The sequence below is a fragment of the Rhynchophorus ferrugineus genome, unplaced genomic scaffold (genome assembly GCF_030347505.1).
Source record: "Rhynchophorus ferrugineus isolate W39M unplaced genomic scaffold, kcgeb_rfMv2 rfM1, whole genome shotgun sequence".
Lineage (NCBI taxonomy): Eukaryota > Metazoa > Arthropoda > Insecta > Coleoptera > Curculionidae > Rhynchophorus > Rhynchophorus ferrugineus.
Window position 1 is genome coordinate 22,552,459 of NW_027472580.1, and position 12,723 is coordinate 22,565,181.

At 33.2% G+C, this 12,723-nt stretch overlaps 1 protein-coding gene across 2 annotated transcripts in view; it reads right to left on the bottom strand.

Moving 5' to 3' along the window:
- The window catches only part of LOC143206497 (uncharacterized), a 192,743-nt gene that overhangs the window by 36,338 nt on the left and 143,682 nt on the right, over window positions 1-12,723 (bottom strand). The window lies entirely within an intron of this gene.

The following is a 12,723-nucleotide window of genomic DNA, read 5'->3' on the forward strand; positions in this document are numbered from 1 at the left end:
ACTGTTGTTGGGAAAAGAACATACAAGAATTATTTTATAGCTCATATTTCTTTATCCTAATTTGTTATTTTTGATCTTACTACTGTTATGATTTCAATATATTTTAATTATTTAACATTTAATCAATGAACTGTTTCTTTTTTCCACCAGTAGTGTCCTCCAGAAAGAATGTGAAGCACTTCAGAAATAAAGTTTTAGAATAGATGTAAAGTCTGAGAGATAGATGGCGAAGAAATATAGATATCGATCGAAAATATTTTATACTGATATACCGATATTTTTCACCAATATTTTTTTGGCCTGATATATCGATACTTTTGAAAAGAGTTTAAGTTTTAGAGTAAAATATCGATACTAAAAACCTAGGTTTTTTGAAGGAGTGTATCGAACTTTTGTTTTGATATTTCTTGTTCTTCGATAGTGTTAAAAAGAAGTATCGGTATTTTTTTTGTTCTTCGATATATTGATATTATTCTCCGCGACCGATATTCCTGGCCTGAGGGTTAAATCAAGAGGATGGATTCCATAATAATTTTCCTCTTCAAACCAGATCTCTTCTCTTGAGTTTTGACATCCATTTGGTCGAAAAGGTTGAAATAATATTCGCCTTTAATTGTTCTTCGCCTTTTTCAAGGTAATAATTTAATAGTACCCATCATACATCCCAAAATACGCTGTTCATCATGCTGCTGTTTCATTTTTGGCACGTAGGGGTGGACTCATACAAAATCGGTCAGATTCAAAAGGATTGCTACGAAGATCGTTTGCTTTTGATTGGCATTCCCAAAGACTTCAACCTTTTCACCATCTTTATTCGCCCTTAATTAAAGAGTTTAAATATCTGATAGAAATCAAGAAAATTGTACTTTAAAAACAGCGCAAAATAGGAAGCTTGAAAATAATAATATATCAATAACCCAAAGATTGAAAAGGGAAATACTAAAAATTAAAAACAAATTCCTAAATAAATATCTGAGTAATCAGAAAACACATGACAAACAGACTATTCCCTCTAAAAAGCCATCAAATATCTAAAACTACCATATCTACATAATCCATCTATAGGAGACCTAACATATATGTAAATTGGGCACGTAGCAATAAACAAAAAGTGAAAACATTTGCTGACCATCTAGAAAATACCTTCAAACTAAATGAAGCTGATACTGACTGTAATTTACCGGACAGAGAATATGAAAATTCGACGATTCAATTAGTTATTCCGAAAGTTATCAAAGTTGAGTTGAAAGGAAATCATCAGGCTATGATTACTAAGTCTACTACTGTTACTAAAGTAAGAAATTTACTGCAAAAACTACCAAGAAAGGGAATGATAAAATTCTTGAAAATTGTTCATTGGGGCACTCTTGGCAAAACAATAACAAAAAACTGTAAAGACAACAAAAATTGATGGAAAAAAGTAAAAGTTACAATAGCATTCGATTAGGTTCTGTTGGTCATTATATCTATTAATAATTAATTGCAGTTATATTGCTTGTCGAGAAGGATATTCCATCAAAAACTGTTTGGATATATGGAAGGATATCGATATGGATGAACTCGATAAGACATACAGAGGAAGTAATTGATAAATGGTGGAATCGTAAACATGTTTTAGACAGAGTAGAAATTAACAGTTTAGTGATTGAATTGGACAGTGAGTCAGAAAGTGAAAGTGACTGAAGGAAACGCTGGAAAGGCAATGCTGGAAATTCCTGAGACAGAGTGATGAGGGTGGAAGATTTAAACATCATAATCATGAAAATTCGACGATTCAATTAGTCATTCCGGAAGTTATCAAAGTTGAGTTGAAAAGAATTCATCAGGGTATGATTACTAAGTCTACTACTGTTACTAAGCAAGAAATTTGCTGCAAAACTACCAAGAAAGGGAATGATAAAACTCACTTACTTGATCAATGCAGCATTTCGACTAAAACCTGGAAAATCACCAAATGAAATAAACGCTTACAGACCTATCTTACTACTACCAGATATTTAAGGTATTTAAAAAAAATCTTATTGAAACGAATAGAACCGATTATAGCGGGGAGAAAACCTAACTAACTACACACCAGTTCGGGTTTTTCAACAAACATTCTACAATTAACCAGGTCTATAGAATAACAGATATAATTGAAAAAGACTATGAAGGTAAAGATGTATGTTCAACTATATTCTTAGATGTAGCACAAACCTTAGATAAGTTACGGCATGACCGCCTTGTCCATAAGCTACAGAAAATGTTACGAAACAACTCACCAAACTATTAAGATCTTATATAACAGTCAGAATTTTTAGAACAAAAGAAAAGTTGAAGAAGCCCACTTTACACTAAAATCTAAAGCAGCAAATACTCCGACTAAATTAGCGAAAGTAAATCTGTGCATATGCAGTTCACGTATAATGCATTGGTATATCTACATGTATATATATATATATATATATATATATATATATATATATATATATATATATATATATATATATATATGTCATGTCCTCAATGCTTATGACGGTTTAAACATGTCACTGAACACAGTACATATATTTAATAATCATTTTACAGACGTGATACTCGGTATGAAAGAAACTTATAACTCAATTGATCTCATATTCATTTATGGCTTTCTACATTGGCAGGTTCTGAGATTATAATATTCTCTACGACATATATTTTACGGATAAATGAAGAGGCAACCAGTATAACCAAGCAATCTTCAGAAGACAATAAATGGTTAATTTATATCTGATGATGGGACAAAGATATGTAACCCCCTTTTGTAATGAAAACACGTTGGAATGTATGAACACTATATATAAAACAAAAATGATGACGTAGCTTTTCTTTCATAAAGACATTTTCTAGCTTTATCTATAATAAGGCTTGGGAAATTGCTTTGGTGCGCCACAATAACATAGCAGTATCAGTAGGCTCTTTAATTTAATCTGTTCATGTTTTTTAAGCTGAGGAAAACTATTTTTAAATGGTTCATAGATAATTTGTTGTAATGCTAACTCATATTGGAACAGGACGTCCGATTATTACCGAGACTCCAGCTAACTTATTAGCTATTTTATAATCCGGAATACTGTTGTGGCTACGAAGTCAAAGGAACTTGACTTTACGATTGGCGAGTGGTTTTTTATATGTGTTATATAACACGATTACTACAACACTGGTTAATCTAACAAATCGGTCTGATCTCATATCAAAAGGGGATATTTGGTATTTGATATGGACTTAGATTGAGTACAGACAATTGGATTGGAAGGTAACGTAGTAACAATATTATAGTAACAAGATAACATAGTAAGAAGATAGTAACAAGATTTTTCAAATGTAAACCAGAATGCTTTTTTAAGGAGAAAAATAAAAAAGCCCAATGTATGGAGCAAGGAATCGCAAATTGAAAAAATTGTTGATATAAAGTACCATTGTAAGGCTTAGACTGGTTGTACTTTACTAAGAAACTTTGAAAAATCTACATGATAAACTAGTAAATATTCTGATGAAAAATATGTTTGGTTCTTTTTACTAAAATCACTGGGTTTTCGTTCGAAATTAGATTCGTTGAATTAGGCAAATAGTCTAGATTAACATATTTTTTTGTCAATATTCCCCGATTGAGCAAATTAAGTAAATTTTGCGGGAGCCTGAACAATCCCGGGCCCGGGTAATCGAATGAGAGACCGACTGGTCGCTAAATTGGAGCAAAATTCCGTTATGGCAAGGTTTTCACTCCGAATAATTTAATTTCCAGCTCGGACTATTTAAATATTGAATTAGTTTATCCGCAGAAATGGCATTGCCCATTGGGAGACACGTCGACCAATTAGTTTCCATGGAGGAATTAATGGAAATGGTTAAAATGTAAATGCTTTTCTTGACGTGGCGTTTGCGTTTTTATTCTCTAATTAAATCAAGTTTCAGATTTCTCAAAAAGCTTTTTTGGATTGAGAAAGGCTTTCGGTTGTCACTGTTTCTTCTTAATACAATTCTTTTTTCGAAGTCTGCTGTTTTTTGGACAAATTCTTTCATGACAATTTTTATTATATCAGCCTGTTTTTGCTTCTACTTTATATGGTTTCATTATATTAAAATAAGTCATGTTTCAATTGTTTATGATATAATAATAACTATTATATATATATATATATATATATATATATATATATATATATATATATATATATATATCATATGTCTCTTTAACGTCATTTCGCTACTATATAATATACTATATATATAATAGTACGGTGTTGATCTGAGGGGGACGGGGACCGACATAAAAAGTATAAATAAAATAATATATTAATAACACAAATAGGGGGGGTTAAAAGTATAAATACTGTATAAACAGTTTAAACATGAACACAAGTACAGGACTACGAACACAACCATAACGAAGTAGAGGTTCTATCCAGAGATCACTCCAGGAAGCTATCCAGGAAGCACCCACACCGAAGTAGTAATGGTTATTTCGTCAGTAACAATAAGCTTAGCATAGGCTAGGTCCTATGGAGAAAATCGATTTCTCGTAGAAATCCGAGGAGTCTGTCTTTATTTTATCTAGTTAAGGCATTTCTACAATTTTGCAGCCCATATTTAGTTCTAATCTGGGTGATCCGTGGACAGTCGTTCAATATGTGATAGACTGAAATAGGGACACAGTGACAAAACTGACAGTGAACAGGAGGGCTCGAAGTCATCAAGAGACCGTGCGAGAAACGACAGTGGCCCAATCTCAGTCGATTCAAAGCTAAGACATGGTGACGAAGGGAAGGAACGCGGAGAGAAGAGAAAAAATCGGCTTTAATCTCAAAGTGCCTGTTGTTGTTGGCCTCCTCGGCCCAACGACGTCGTACCTCGTTATTTGTGAAACAAGAAAAGAAATGGGATAAGGTCGGTATGGACACAAACATCCGTGAAGGGAAGGGGAGATGAGGCTGCTGATTAAGCCGCACTATCCGCGCGCTCATTTCCCAGTATATCAACGTGAGAAGAAATCCACAGTAAACTTGTCCTGATCCCATTCAGATAGAGGGCACGGATAATTTACAGTGAGTCGGTCACCAGGGGATCTTCTGTTACAAGAAACAATCGAGAGCATTTCGGGAGTCGGTTAGGATTAACCATTCTTTGAAGGATTGTGTCGTGATGTAGGATAAATCTTTGAATATCGTAAAGAGTTCAGCGGTCAATACTGAACCCTGCTCAGGGAGCTTGAAACAGAATGCCCGGTTGTCAGATTTGCGGAAGATGGTAGAGCAAGCGACCTCACCGCGAACTTCAGTGAAAGTAAATCTCTACGATAAGAAAGTGGTGGGGTGGATGTAAAACTGCACAAATTAATTGCAGCTGAGGATTAAAAGGTACCCAGCGACATACTGAGTCCAGTATTTTGAATGGCATCTAGGGATTTGAGGAAAGTTGGAGCATCAACGGCGAAGAGTAGGGTGCCATAGTCTAGCTTAGGAAGGAATGTGTTTTGAGTATGGTTTCCTGGTCTGCATCTGTGTACCGGTTAGATGCCAACACAGTATTAACTGGAACAATGAGTTTTAAGTTCATTGATGTCATGCTTCCAGAACAGAAGTGGATTACAGATAACTTTGAAGAAGTGATAAGGAATCCGGTGGAAGAGAACCAGGTAGAATGGCGGTTTAATTCTCCTTGAAGGCGCCTTTCTCCAAAGTTTGGAGACTTGACCGAGCAGTAAATAAGTATCGTGCAGTCGTCCGCAAAAAATCGATAGGTAAGTTTGAGTCGAGGAATTTAATTATTGAATCAAGGGCTATTACAAATAAAGTAGGACTTGGAACTGAGCCCTGAGGGACTCCAGTCGAAAGCGGGTAGGTGAAGGAGAGAAAACCTCCCGAACAGACTCGGAAAGATCGGTTGCTGAGAATTTTTTTTACAAAGTCCAAGATATTACCCATGAGTCCGGAGCAGTGTAGATTGTTGATTATCAAAGACCCATTGACTCTATTAAATGAATTTTGTAAATCCAGTGATCGTGTCGGGAGGTGTTTTATTTCGGAGCAAGCATACCTTATATCATTCTCTAAGCCCCCCAAATGATTTACTGTAGACCGACCAGAGTGAAACCTACACTGAAAATCAGATAGTAATGAATGCGTTTCCAGAAACCAAGATAGGCGGTTGAGTACCATACGCTCGAATACGTTACACAAATGGTCGGTTAGGAAAATGGGACGTTAGCTTGAGGGAGATGTCAGGGGTTTAAATTGGCGTCAAAACGCTCGTGGATATCATATGATGTATATGATATCATATGATCTAGTATACAGTTAGAAAATATCATCAAATAATTGTTGATAATATGCGTCAAAATAAGTTATTTTGCATGTTCATTGTTAATTCTTATACAGTTATCAAACATACCGGGCATTGTCCAAGTTCGCACGGAATAAAATGACTCTTGCATTCAGGGTCTGTTGAGAAAAATATCTAAAAACTTGAAATATTAAAAATTGAAAATGATATTTTTTCATCAAACTAATATATTTTCCAAACTAGGAATCATCTTTTTTTGGATCGTTTGGGTAGTATATTTATAACAAACGTCAGTTAATAGTAACGTAATTTCTTCTGATTTATAATTAACTAATCTAGTTATAGTTTATCAGAAAAATTATCAATCCCGACCTAAACATGAAAACAAATACATTTTTATATATCTACTAATCCTATATTATGAGATAAATACAATATATTTGCAATTGTTGTTATTCTCATCGCCCATATTAATCTAAACTTGGAGGGAGCCATTTCTCTATCAGGGATCGATCTATTGGGTTTATAGACAATATTGTATTGACAAAAAGTGACTGAAGATGATATATCACCTCATTTTAATGGAGTTGGTTGTGGCTCTGTTGTTTTTAGCAGCAATTATTAATCATAACTTAGCTTAGGTGCCTTACAGTCCAATTAATTTATATATTTTTAAGAAATTCATACATCTTGATAAACAAAGTTCTATTTAAAAAATATCAATATCTTAGAATGTATAATGTACAAAACAAATAAATGTGTATTCAATATATAACAGGAGATGGTGCTTTTTATTTACGTATCTGGATTTTTCAGGGAGCATTCAATAAAAACAAATATATTCTTCAACATTTTGAAATATAAAAGTACGTTTCTTTTTATTTGCTAAACATATTTGTTTTCAGAAATTTCTTTGTTTTTAATACCATACAGTTTTTATCAAATATTATTCATCCATTACTAGCTGATATCCGACCACATCGCTAAGCTAAAGATATAAAATATATTTGTCTGTACTGATTATATGAAATATAGCTAATGCCTGTTTCGTTTGGCTTAATATCAATAAGTTATTCCTCCTGGATTCGAAACTTGGAATATAAATAGTTACTTCTTTTGTCTTGACTGACTTATGAAAACTTTATATTTACGAATCGTACATAGAAAATATTCTGAGAGCAAATCCTGATGGATAAGATGATAAACACGTATGTTCTCTTTACTTGGTACTTTTTTTGGTTGTCTAATTTCGCCAGACCTTTCAATATAATGTGACGTTATGTTTTGTATCAGGCCATAATTCTATTCCCATATCATAAATATTAGGAACATTAATCTAGCCTAGTCTAGAACATCAGTATAGTTAAAAGGTCTAATAAATGAAACCCTTTAACTATACAATCGAAAAAAATCCAAAATTAACGTAACTTAAATTTTACATGACTGTCCCAACTATTAAAAGTGCATCAAAACACATACTGACAATAAGCAGTGTTAACACAAAAAAAGAATTGTTGAATTTGGTAGTTCCAACAATATGCGTTTCAGTGTTTCATTATTATTTACCCAGAATAAAGTGTTGCGAGTCATCGCCGATGCCCCGTATTACGTGTCCAACGAACTAATTCAGCGTGATATCCCCATAGAACCCATAACGAGTATCATTCGGAGTGTTAGTGCGAAGTAGTCTGAAAGACTATTATAGTGCATCCCAATGCACTGGCCAAACAGTTAAATGTGCGCGATGACACTGCGTAGGCTCATACGCAAACTGCCATACGAAGTGATTAATAGACACATAGAGTCAGATTTAATAATCTCTAGATCAAGCTAGAATAAGTTAAAATAGATTTTAAAATAATAAGTTAGAATAGTATAATCAGTCAGGATATTATATAACTGAAATCATATAATAATACTTATTGCCCGCGGGCTTGCACGTAAATATTTATTATCGATTTCATTTTACCTCCCTTTTTGAGGAAAATAGTATAATCAGGAGGGACAAATAAAGAAACCAAGAATAGCCATCAGATCGGTGACACATCGGCTCTGGCCGACACGGTGCCAGCTCCGACTCTTATATGGTAGATTATTTGTCGTTTCTATTCAAATACGAATGCGTCATTTTTAAAGTCAAAATTTGGCAACGTTGTACCGCAAAATGCTCGCGAATAATTTTGAATCGGAACTCTCTAAAAATCTCTAAATTTTACTTTTGAAATTATATTAAAACAGAAACTCAACGGAATTAAGATTTAGTGTTGTTTTCGGTTTGAAGGACGAAATTGCCGAAAAACGGCCGCATTTGAAGAAAAAGGAAGTACAGCTTCATCAAGACAATGCACCGTGTGACACGTCAATGAAAACGATGACAAAAATCCTTTATCTTTAACTGGGCTTCGAATTGTTTCCTCGTCCACCGTATTCTCCAGATCTGGCCCCCAGCGACTATTTCCTATTCTCAGATCTCAAAAGAATGCTCACTGGGAAGACATTTTCGTCGAATGAAGAGGTGATCTGATGTGAGGTATTCTGTTGTATGAAGCGTTGTTTCAGTTGTTATTGCTTGGGTATCTTTTTTTGTGCGTTAAATCGTTTCGTCGTATAAAATGTTTCTTTTAATACAGAAAGCTTGTAGCCGAGAAATTATTTGTTTAACATCCGCTGAAATATTTAATGTTGTTTAGAAATTTGCGACTATTGTAACTTTCTGATGACCTTCACGTGGCTTTGATTTACTCAAATATATAAGGATCCTAATAAAGAAAAATGAAGTTCGTCGCAAGGCAGAGTTTCTATTTCGCAAATTAAAATTAGGTTTATTAAATCAACAATATCCAGTATCGTTGAATGATATAAAGAAATCATAAAGGATGTCAGGAATATTTGGTATGCATATTATATCGAGTGACTGATACATCCATGGTTGCTGAAATGCTAGACTGAAATATGATATAATGAAGTTTTTATTGATTTCATTTCTATTTTATAACTTATATGCAAAATAAAACGTTTTACGCTATGATATATACTTATACCTAAATTTATAGCTGAATACATAATGTTATTTAAGGTTTATTTAACGCTGTGCGAATCTAGCTACACTGGTTAAATAAATTACAAATAATGACCTGCTGTATCCTATTTTATGTTTGTAATAACATCCCTTGGTAAAGCAAAATATTCTAGTTTGACTAAGATAAACACATCAGTTTTTTTATTATAGCGAGTTTTATTGTACCCATATGAATTCGTAGCTTTTCTTTGGCTAAATATAACATACGTATAATGTTCATTACTAGTTCTATTGTTAATTGTTAGTAGTTTCTACCTTTCGAGAAAAAGACGATTCCAACGCCTAAAGAGTTTTTTGTTTTATATTAAATAGATAATGAATCTACCTATTTTTACAAACTTCATAAGATTATTTAACAGATATTATTTAACTTTATAATTTATTTTTTGAGCAGATGTAATAGTAATCTTACCAAACACTGCTATTCTAGCAATTTAAGTATATATCTTTCAATAAAGTATAAAACCATGGAGGAATTTAAGCAAGATAGAGAGTATTGATCGACGATGCTTCTAGAATTTATTTTCTGCATATTTTGTGATTTAGTAGTTAGTCAGCCCTAAAGATTGTAATTAATATATTACGGGTTTGTAAGACATCAATTGAAAATTTTTGATAAATGTAATTTATCAAGTCCACACTATCGCACCGAGTGTATAATTTTTTAATTCGCAGCGCTGCCATACTTCCTTTACCTAACCTAATATTCTGTCCATTCTCTCGTCGACCACATGTATCAATTATAATCCAAATAAATAAGTATCTATTCAACCAGTGTTTTTAGTTCTCGTGCGAATTCTTTCCAAAAATAGTAGTGAGTGTTCGGACAAACAATTGCATCGACGGCCACACATTCACACCAGACCAGACGAATATTCCTACACATCTATATACTATACGTTCATGAGGTTTGGTCCGCTGTAGCCTTCTGATTTCCTGCGCATCATTCAATATCTTCTTATAGTTCAATATTTAACGCGAAATATTGGATAACTTCATAAATCCTTTTGATATCGAGGACATCGTGTATTTCTTCATTTGTTATGAAGCAATCAGCATTGAGAATTAATAGAAGAACTTTATTTTGGCCTAGTTGAATTACTAGTTACAAATAGGCTTTGTATTAATTAATTAAATATTAGAATTATAATAAGTTATCTCTTGTTTTAGGTGAAGTTGGGAGTATTTTCCTACTAACCAGTAAAGTTATTTGACTTTGAGGCTGAACTGCTTTGATGTTTGTCTAACGTGATGTTAAACGTATTTAATGTTGTTCAAAATAATAATAAAAAATGAAAACCATAATAACATTATCAATATTGCTTGTCGCGAGAAGTCGAATTTACCACCAGTCTAATCCTGTTTATATTTTCCATAAACTCCTTAAGCAATACAATAACCACAAAGAAATATCCTATGTACACTCCAATAAAGAAAGCTCTTTCATGTACACCGTATCCGTAGCAAAGTACGCAGTAAAAGAACTTTCTCTTTTAATCAATATTCAAGTTAAACATCGTTTCGAAAGAAAAGCTTTAGGTTCTTTTGTCGCGTGTTGCGAAACTTTTTTACGATAAACTCGACGATGAGATGTTTCGCGCCCTTTTGCCTGACTTATTCCCGAATACATAAACCTAAAATCGAACATAAAGATGTTTCGCGAGTGGCCGTTTTTACACATGAATAATTTTCCCGTCTGCTTATTTTTTGCGGTTTTTCCAACACGCGGAAAAAACAACTTGAAATTCTTTTGCGAAAATGTCGACGAGTCGAATTCCGTTCAGTCTCTGGATTTTCTGTAATGGAAATGTGGCTTATTTTTCATGATTTCGTTGAGTTTTTGAATATTGTAATTTAACCAATGAAAATGGGTGTAAAGACAAAAAAATATGTACAAATTTTTCGAGTTTCAGTCCAATGAATATTGGCATGATAATTATGATGATTTGAATTAATAGGAATATAACCATAAAAGGTTAGGAATTTCACAATTATAAAAAGGTTTATTTTAACATTTTTTTAAAGCTAAAATATTGATTAATTTCAGTTCAAATCAGTAAGTTCAGTTCAGTTCAGGAAGCATGTCTTGTGCGTTTGAATCACTAAAGGGCCTGAGGTAAAAAGATGACAGATTTCTTTTATTTCTTTCGAGTTGAAATTTTGTAAAACATCTTAGGTTATATTTTTTTGACATAATTTTAATGAAATTTGTTGTTATGACATCATTTTGATAGCACTTATTTGTTTAAATGCAAAATCATAATAAGAGTGTTGTTATTCAGGGTGTGTTTTAAACAAAATTAATTATTTTCTAGTATTTTCCGTTTTATAAAAGTAAACAATGGTAAACTCCCTAAAACCTCTTTTGCATTTCAGACCGACCAAATGATTATGGATCCATTTGTGTAATCATTGTTTAACAATGATACAACTAAACTGAGAGGTCTGAAAACTAAAAATTATAATACATGTTTCTCTGCGGATGCTGTTGAAACAGATGAATCTATGTCTTCAATCTCATGCTGAAAAGAGCCAGAAAATACATCATCAAAAAAACTAATATCTAAGTAAATATATTGTAAACATGATATATTGCAAACACGAATTTTTTAGCCGGCTTGGCTGGCGCAGTGGTAGGGGCGACAGGACGGGCCTCCTACTGTTGCGATAGTAGCGGGTTCGAATCCTGCTGGGGCATGGTCGTAAATTTATGTCTCCTCTATGATTAAAATATGGTGTAACTCATGATGGTAATTTTAGTTTTATGGTTTATATCGCCCTGGCACTGAAAGACTGTCTGTGTAAAATATTTTATTTTTCCATATCATATTCAATATATTTGGTCCAGCATTTCTCCAAAACCACTATTCCGTCTCGGCTTCCTCCCGACGTGCTTCCAAGAAACATTTTTTTTATGTTTGGGGACCGATGATAGTCAAGTCAGGAGAATAAGATGTTCGTTCAAATTATAATTAAAATGTAACCAAATCTCGCAGTTTTGTCATTTCCACGAAAAATTGTTTTCTTTTTCAACCTATGCTGTTGCTCGCGAATTTTGGTATTCAGTTCATTAAAAATATTGGAGTATTATCCGCTTGTAATTATTCAAATGCGATAGACTTGGTTTCTTTAGTTTTGCTTTTACTGCTCTTGTCTTTCTGCCATGGGATGATCAACCCATTGTTATGATCTATCGTGAGATATAGCCGCATGAAATATTTAGTTCTTTATGAATTAATCGAAATTTTATTGCGATAATCGTTTGCAATTTTAGCACTCATTACGCATCCCCATGAAATCGCTTCCGATATCCTCATAGATATTATACTAACGCTTAAAATGAT